This window comes from Myotis davidii, unplaced genomic scaffold (assembly GCF_000327345.1).
Source record: "Myotis davidii unplaced genomic scaffold, ASM32734v1 scaffold104, whole genome shotgun sequence".
Taxonomy (NCBI): Eukaryota; Metazoa; Chordata; class Mammalia; order Chiroptera; family Vespertilionidae; genus Myotis; species Myotis davidii.
The window spans coordinates 59,427-66,480 of record NW_006296625.1 but is presented as its reverse complement, the minus strand read 5'-3'; positions in this window follow the sequence as shown (position 1 = coordinate 66,480).

The window sequence follows — 7,054 nt, the reverse complement described above, 5'->3', positions numbered from 1 at the left end:
ATGTGGGGCTAGAAAAAACTGTCCTGGGAATTGTTGCCACACTCTCATTTGGGGGATTGCTGTTCCAAATAGAACTGGTACTGGTCAATTACTTAAAAACAACCAAATAGCTTACACTAAATAACACTCAGTCTCCAACTGGCAGAATTATTCCACACTTAGTTGGGATGGATCTGATTTACCTTTCACATGGATTTCATCTAGCTGACTTGCTAAAAAGGAAGCCCATGTATATAGACACTTGTTAAATGCCCTTCTATTTACGAACTTTGTAACTAAGATTTTATGGTCTTTCATGCTTTGTTTGGAGAAGTTTTTATATTTATTCATAGAACTCTGAGTAGAAGGCTGGATTTTCAACGTTGTGCTAAGGCTTAATATCTTTCACCTGTTCACAGAATTGTTCCTTGAGATTATTTGCTTAGGATGTACTACTAGTCGATTAGGGTTTTTCATTTTTAATTTAAAGCTATTATTTAAAAGTGCTAAGATTCCAAAGCAAGTAGGAGATCTGTCATTTTGAGGAAAATTTATGGGAGTGAAAATATTTTCTTTTTGTAAATAGTTACTGCTATACAATATCTTCACAGGGTGGAAGGATTGTTATTTATCTGTTTTAATTAAAGAGTACCCTGACTGTCTATTTGCAACTAACTTAAAAGAAGTGGGTGTCTTGGTGAGAAGTTCGCAAGGTTGGTTACTGTAGCTGATTTTGGTGAACTGACTCAAGCTCTAGTCAGCAGTGGTATAGGAATGCCAAGTACTAAGAATTTGTGGAATGTAGAATCTCACAGCACTGATAAAGTTTGCTTTGTTCCCCTATGTGACTTGACCCATTGAGAAAGCGTGGTTCCCTAGGAAGTTTTAGTAGTTCAAAGCCCTTAGTTAATAAAGAAAAAGGCCACAACATAACTCAGCTTGTTTTCACCTGCTGCCTCAAAGATTAACTTTCTTAACCTTAATGGGATAGAGTTACCCTTTGCTTTGAAAAAGTAATTTATAGAGCTCTTCACATTTGTTAGTTTCAGTAAACATGACACTGTTTGTGTGGATTTGTTTATGTTTTGGGTTTGGTGTCAGAAACTACTAAGACTTCTGCAATTTAAGAACCTTATGGTAACTTCATCTGAAAACAAATCTCAGGGAAAGGCACACCCTCTTTTCTGTATCAACTTAATCTTTCACTGGACTAGGAAGGGTTTTGAATTACTTCAGGAAAGTAGTGACTGATAGAGCTTAACCTTCAGTTTTCCTCATTTATTTTCATAAAAGAATGGGAGTGGAATTCAAAACATTCAAATTTAGAGTTAATGTGCGTCACTCTGTTGCGAGTGATAGGTTCGGTGTTTTTCCAGTGGGAAACTGTGATCCACAAGCTGATATATGCCTGTTGTAGACCTTGTTATTCCATTCTACTTTTCTCCTGATTGTTGCTTACTCTTTCAAAAACCAGCTGACTTTACAAATTGTTTCTGGGAGCAGATTTTAGAGCAAAAGTGATACATAAAAGCAGCACGTAAGTCTTGTTTTTGTCAGAATTTATAATGTTTGAAATAAACCTTTTATTTCATTGAGAGTCTAATTTCACTTAAATGTAGTATTTAATGTTAAATGTGCACTTTATGTTGTTAACATGATTTAATTTCCATGTTTGGTCACTTTCACTCAAAGAAGGATTTTAATTACATAACACATGCTGGAGTCATTTTAAGTAACTCTGCCTTTGCTTGTTTGTTCCTTGTAGCTAACAGTAATGAATAAGATCTGTTTGCATATGTCATCTTAGTACATCAACGAATTTTATAGGAATTTGGTAAATGAATAATAGACATTCATGAAGCTTATTGTTTTGAATGTGAGACTTTTTTTTACAATATTTCTATTTGAATGAGACTTCAGTGATGTACAGACTTGCTGCCTATATATCTTAGACACACCTGCTGGGGAATCTTCTTCAAGTTAACAGAGGGAAAGCAGATCCCTGTTGACAGTGAGCGACTGTAAACATCCTCGACTGGAAGCTGTGAGGCCACAGACGGGCTTTCAGTCGGATGTTTGCAGCTGCCTACTGCCCCAGACTTCAAGGAGCTGCTTTAGGGGCTATTATCTTGTTAACTAGAACTGAATACCTTGCTTTCTCTTTGATACATTTTTACAAAGCTTGGGTGAAAATGGTATAAATTAAATAACTTTGAAACCATTTCTGTACATTTTTAGAGGACTTCAGCAGGGCAGGAGAAGTGCTCTGTGTTTGTATAGAATTTGCAGGTGGGAGACATCTGTAATACTCTCAACAATAAAAATTAATTTTTAAAAAACAGCAAAGTATTCCTGAAGGAATAAGGAAATATATTATAGTATCTTTGTTTTTATAAAAAGTGTACTAAGGCAATATTTCACAAATCACTCTAAAAAGTGATTTGTGTTCTCCTGCTGTTTATGTTTATCTGTAATTTCAAAATAAGTATTTTTAAAGAGCCATTCACTAACAGTTCTATTAATGAAATGAAATTATTTGGAAAGAAAAAAATAGTAAAGGCCAGAGTGAAGAATTAATGCACTTTGTCTGGATGGATTAAATCTCTTTTATTTCTTCATAAGTTCAGTTTTTAAGTAATAAAGTAGTTTTCAGTTTAATGAGAAACTTAAACTAATATTGACTCAACTAACTCTTATTTGAAAAATCTATTTGTTCTTGTTTTAGCTGATGAGAATAGTATTTTAGGCATTATACTGTCCCCATTCAATCGAACTGTTAACTTTGCTTTATGTAATAGGATTTATCTCTTTAAAATGCTATACTAAATATATGAAAACAAGCTAAGTTTTTTAAAAGAACCCTGTTTGGATCTCTGTGAAAGACCTAATGTCTAACTTTTTTTTTTTTTTTGTAAATCTGTATTTGTCTTACGGAACATTTGTTTAATATGGAACACTTAAATAGTAGAAATGAGACACTTTAAAAGGAGATGAGGGCAGCATCCTTTATCTTAACACATAGTATCTTCTAAACATGTGGTATTGTCATTAACGTAGAAATTATAGTTTCTGTTCCTCCATTACTACCTATTGATGATGTTGATAAGAGATGATACTGAAACATTGTGACCGATCCACCATTTAAAATTTTACCAAACTACAGTTGAACACTCAGCTGGTATTGATTATATATATATATATATATATATAAATTTCCCTCATACATAGAGCCATCAAGTGAAAAATACTCAATAAGTCATACTGGGCCATGAGAGGTTAGTAGATTGCCACTGAAATGGGTGGGAGGAGTGAGGGCTTTCCATGTGCTAGGCCTGGGATCTGGAATTCAGAATGTGGCCTGTTTTTTAATAGGTAAACTTAAAACACTTAGAGTAAATAACTCAGTTGTGTCCCAGGGTAAATGACTATTAGTTTGGAGAAATGGGTAAACTTTTCCTAGTTCTTTGACCTTCACTTGCATTAGGTTCTTCTCCTGTGTTATTTCACATGCCCTTTCTTTCTTCACTGACCTCTAAATTTTCCATTTCTATTTGATTATTTCCTTCATTTAAGTAATTGCTTATTAGAATATTTTAATTTATAAAAACTACAGCATTCTTAAATTTTTTTAAACCAATAAATACAAATCTCAAGAAAACATTCTGGATAATTTTTAAATTCTATTATTTGTTATGCCCTGTGCCCCATATTTCCATAGTAACAATCTAAAGTGGTATTTTAAGATAATAGCAAAAGTATGCAATATGTATTTGGAATAAGATCTGAATACAATTTTTTTATTTTGCAAAAATATCCAACTTTTAAACTTTACATTGTTTTACATTTCTACCACTATATTAGACAAAGTTATTGTGTACTTAAGTAAGATACATTAATATTAAGCATAAATTACTCTTTATTGCTAATTACTTTCATGTGGTTTTTCTTCTTTACATAATTTCAAAATTCCATGTTTGTATCACCATAATATAATATATGATCTAGAATATAAAATTCTTGAAATGGACCCCAGTAGGTCAGCTACTGAGAATAAAACAGTAAAAAATGTGGGCTAGATAAATGTAGCCTAAGTGTAGCTGTAAAGTTTGTAACATTAAAAAGATAGCACTACAGTGAGTAATCATCATAGCTACTGTATGTTTGGTTTTTATTTATAATTTGCCAAAATAAAAATTGGCACATTCTTGGAAGGGAGATTTTTAAAGGAAGTGCAAGAGATTCTAAAAGTGGCATTCATGACTCATTTAAATGATACTTATTTCCTGACCTTAAAACTCTGATTTGAACCTGCACTGCATTCGGTCATGATGCTATCTATAAAACCTGTCCTCTACTAAAGAATACCTAAAACTAGGGGCAAGGACTGTGGAGGCAAAGGTTTCACATGAAGGCCTGTATGGGGATGAGGAGGATATACCTTGGAAACCTGGCTCTGCCCAAACAGATTGCTCTCAGAATTGCCTTGTTTTCTTTCACTAAAATTGTAGCTAGATATTACTATTTCAGGGGGAAAAAATCTCTCTTGAAGTGTTGTCAGTTTGTGGTGGCTTAAAAATAATGCAAAGATGCCAGTTGTTTTTCTGTATTAGAAGAATAACCAGGGTTAATTATTTCTCTTAATTTTTGACTTACTGAAATCTTACTGAAGTTCTTGGTTAACCAGCTTATCGGTCTCACTAAAATAATGGAAAAGACATGCTTTGTATTGGACTGTATCAGAGTAAGTATCCTAAGTAGATACAGAAGATGTGTTTAATAGTGTGTACTTATAGCTGTTGTGTGCATGAGCTAAGTTGTTAAATCATTTAAGAGATTGGGTTTCTTATGATTATTTTTCCCCTTCCTTTTTTTGACTCTTCTTAATGGCAAATAGCCAGTAAAGAAAATAGGGGAGGGAACCTTATCCTGTGAATGTGCTTATTATTAGAAACAATAGTCAATCAAATAAATATTCTTCAATAGGCTTTTTTAGTTGTCATGCACGAATAAGTATATCTTGCTAATTAATACACACTTTAAATCATCAGTGTGAATGTGGTGGGCAAGTTAATGTTGCCAAGTGATACTTAATCTGCCTTTCCTAATTTGTATATCTAATTATTATATGAACTTAATGATCCAGTACTTTGAGAGTAGAGGCTTTTATTGCAAATTAACACAAAGTAGATTGGGGATTCACTCAGCACAAAACACTCAATGTGAACTTACTGTCCCCAAAGGCTTCACTGTCCCACATGGTTAAACAAATTAATGAATGAGCTCCTTCAGGTATCATAATGACACTGAGTAAAATCAGAATATCTCCACAGCTCTAAATTCAAAAATGACACCATGATATCTCAGGATGTGAGATACCTTACTGGCATGTGTGTTGGAAAACATAAAATGTTATATACAGTAGGTTGATGTATTATAAGCCTATTATTCTCAATGTGCTTCCTTGAAGAGACTGAACTACCATTTCTGAATTTTGGATTTGGTCTTTTTAGCTAAGGAGTTAAACTCTTGAACAAACACTTATACAAATGTAGGAAAATATATTTAAAAGCTAAAGAAATGCATGCAGTTAAAGATATAAATAAATGTTCCAATGCCATAAAAGAGTGGCACAGTCAAGATTCCCACAGCGGAAATACATTTATTTACAGGATTTGTGATGTTAATGAATGGAAGCATTGTTGTCCTATGTAAATGAAGATTTATTTGCACTGAGTGTAAGTATGCTGAAATGAGACAGAGAATTGGTGAAAGTTGCAAATTCAGGTATTCAACTTGCAGTATTCATATTTTGCACATAATAGATCTTTCTAAGTACATATTAGGAAAGTGATTTTGTTAAATTCTTTAATCTTTAATTATCATGTTACTTTAAAATTATCTTTGGAATTATAATCTTTCAACTATGAACTGTCTGTCTGGAAAATTTAATTTTGAAACATTTATTCTCTTTCATATACTATCAGTGGCTTTCTTGGTCATATCAGAAATATAGTTGTCTTTTTTCAGTTCTCATTATAATCCCTTACTCCAGTAAATCTGTATTTTACTTAAAATAAGTTCTGACAGTCAGATATTGAATAAAAATCTAGGAAATTTGTACTGTGTTTATTCACAGAAAGAATAATGTTCAGTGGTATTTTGTACTTTATTTAACCTCTTTGTACTTTAGCTTTAGTTTCTGGGCAGATTTTGTTAATTTCTTATAACTTGTTCCAAAATCTCTAATTAAAAATAAATAATTTTGAGTTGTTAGAAATTCTAAATATTTAAGGTTATTTTAATAGCATAAATTCAATTTGTCAAAATGCAATTTACTAAAATATAAATTTTTTTTTCTAGAAAATAATATTCGGTTGTTGATTCCTATTTAATTCTTAAAGCCAGCTTTAATTCAGTTTCCCACCCAAGACAACACTCAGGACCAGTGCTGGGAGAAGTCAGGTTTATGTTTAGGAAATGGAAAATAATTCCCAGGGCCTGTAAGCAGTGCCGTGTTCTGACTCTGGACATAGTAGCTCTCTTTTTCTGAAGAGAACAGAAGAGTCCTGAGAGTGACTAACATCTAACTACTAATTATTTTTAGGTTAAGGAAGAATAGGAGAATTCCAATGAAGGCAGGATTTTTTCTCATTAAGAACTAAAGGCCCGGTGCATGAAGATTCATGCATGGAGGGTGGGTCCCTCAGCCCAACCTACACCCTCTCCAATCTGGGAGTCCTCAGGGGAGCCCTCTCCAATCCGAGAGTTTCTGTCTGTCTTTGCAATCATATGAGGGAATTGTCTGAGACCCTAACCCAGTTTGGTTTGGTGCTCACAGAATAATAGAGGTCTTTTTTTTTTTTCTTTGCTCCATTGGTGGAGATTTCTTAGAAGTTGTAGGATATCTTCCCTTTAATTTTTCCTTGACACTCTGACTTATGTCTCTCACCTTTGCTTTCCCTCCATCCCCCACAGTAACTTGCACAGCAACAGTAACTTGCTCCAAGCTCACTTTGCTCTAGTGCCTAGGACAGTGATGGCGAACCTATGACACGTGTGTCAGAGGTGACACGTG